Here is a 2,500-nt window from a genome sequence, read left to right as displayed (position 1 = left end):
GCATTGAATGAATTCATTCATCGCTGTTCACACGGGACGCGGGACCAGGGCTAACCGCCGTGCAGGTCCCCCGGGGGACGCCGCAAGTGTTCAGCCGAGCTCGGGGAACGATAGCCCGGCTTCATAACACTCGTGCACCCGGGGGGGGGCGTGCATTGAATGAATTCATTCATCGCTGTTCACACGGGACGCGGGACCAGGGCTAACCGCCGTGCAGGTCCCCCGGGGGACGCCGCAAGTGTTCAGCCGAGCTCGGGGAACGATAGCCGGGACCCATAACACTCGTGCACCCGGGGGGGGGGCGTGCATTGAATGAATTCATTCATCGCTGTTCACACGGGACGCGGGACCAGGGCTAACCGCCGTGCAGGTCCCCCGGGGGACGCCGCAAGTGTTCAGCCGAGCTCGGGGAACGATAGCCCGGCTTCATAACACTCGTGCACCCGGGGGGGGGGCGTGCATTGAATGAATTCATTCATCGCTGTAGACCCGGGACGCGGGACCAGGGCTAACCGCCGCAAGTGTTCAGCCGAGCTCGGGGAACGATAGCCCGGCTTCATAACACTCGTGCACCCGGGGGGGAAAGTGCATTGAATGAATTCATTCATCGCTGTTCACACGGGACGCGGGACCAGGGCTAACCGCCGTGCAGGTCCCCCGGGGGACGCCGCAAGTGTTCAGCCGAGCTCGCGGATCTCCAGCCGGGACCCATAACACTCGTGCACCCGGGGGGAAAGTGCATTTAATGAATTCATTCATCGCTGTTCCGCCGTGCAGCTCCCCGGGGGCGGGGGGGACGAGCAAGTGTTCAGCCCGAGCTCATAACACCCGTGCACACGGGGGGGGACGTGCAGGTATTTTTTTCCCCCAGCAGACGGGGGTCCCGGCCTTACACTCGGGCAGCTCCCCGGGGAATGTTAGAGGTCGTCGCCCCCGCTGCTGAGGCGCTAAAGTATCCGACTGCCTGGAGCGCTAAACCGGCTCCGATCGGTCAGAGGGGACCGCGGGGAGTTAGCCGTGAATAGAGCGTCCTGCTGCCTTCTCGCCGGGTCCGAAAATAGCCGAGAGTTAAGCCTCTCCCCGCTGTGTCTTCGGCAAACTTCCGCAACGTCAGGATGGGCGGGCCTCTGGTCATGTGATTTATGACATGACATGACCAGAGGCCCGTCCCTCTTGAAGCGGCGAGTGGCTGACGAAGCCACGGCGGGGAGGGGCTTAACTCTCGGCTATTTTCGCTGGCCTTCGGGGCTGCTTCTAACGGGTCTCCGCAGCGGCGCTTGCGCAGGTGTTCAGCCGAGCTCGCGGATCTCCAGCCGGGACCCATAACACTCGTGCACCCGGGGGGGGGGCGTGCATTGAATGAATTCATTCATCGCTGTTCACACGGGACGCGGGACCAGGGCTAACCGCCGTGCAGGTCCCCCGGGGGACGCCGCAAGTGTTCAGCCGAGCTCGGGGAACGATAGCCCGGCTTCATAACACTCGTGCACCCGGGGGGGGGGCGTGCATTGAATGAATTCATTCATCGCTGTAGACCCGGGACGCGGGACCAGGGCTAACCGCCGCAAGTGTTCAGCCGAGCTCGGGGAACGATAGCCGGGACCCATAACACTCGTGCACCCGGGGGGGAAAGTGCATTGAATGAATTCATTCATCGCTGTTCACACGGGACGCGGGACCAGGGCTAACCGCCGTGCAGGTCCCCCGGGGGACGCCGCAAGTGTTCAGCCGAGCTCGGGGAACGATAGCCGGGACCCATAACACTCGTGCACCCGGGGGGGGGCGTGCATTGAATGAATTCATTCATCGCTGTTCACACGGGACGCGGGACCAGGGCTAACCGCCGTGCAGGTCCCCCGGGGGACGCCGCAAGTGTTCAGCCGAGCTCGGGGAACGATAGCCGGGACCCATAACACTCGTGCACCCGGGGGGGGGCGTGCATTGAATGAATTCATTCATCGCTGTTCACACGGGACGCGGGACCAGGGCTAACCGCCGTGCAGGTCCCCCGGGGGACGCCGCAAGTGTTCAGCCGAGCTCGGGGAACGATAGCCCGGCTTCATAACACTCGTGCACCCGGGGGGGGGGCGTGCATTGAATGAATTCATTCATCGCTGTTCACACGGGACGCGGGACCAGGGCTAACCGCCGCAAGTGTTCAGCCGAGCTCGGGGAACGATAGCCGGGACCCATAACACTCGTGCACCCGGGGGGGAAAGTGCATTGAATGAATTCATTCATCGCTGTTCACACGGGACGCGGGACCAGGGCTAACCGCCGTGCAGGTCCCCCGGGGGACGCCGCAAGTGTTCAGCCGAGCTCGGGGAACGATAGCCCGGCTTCATAACACTCGTGCACCCGGGGGGGGGGCGTGCATTGAATGAATTCATTCATCGCTGTAGACCCGGGACGCGGGACCAGGGCTAACCGCCGCAAGTGTTCAGCCGAGCTCGGGGAACGATAGCCCGGCTTCATAACACTCGTGCACCCGGGGGGGAAA

The sequence above is a fragment of the Acipenser ruthenus genome, chromosome 28 (assembly GCF_902713425.1).
Source record: "Acipenser ruthenus chromosome 28, fAciRut3.2 maternal haplotype, whole genome shotgun sequence".
NCBI lineage: Eukaryota > Metazoa > Chordata > Actinopteri > Acipenseriformes > Acipenseridae > Acipenser > Acipenser ruthenus.
Note: the sequence above shows the minus strand (reverse complement) of the source record.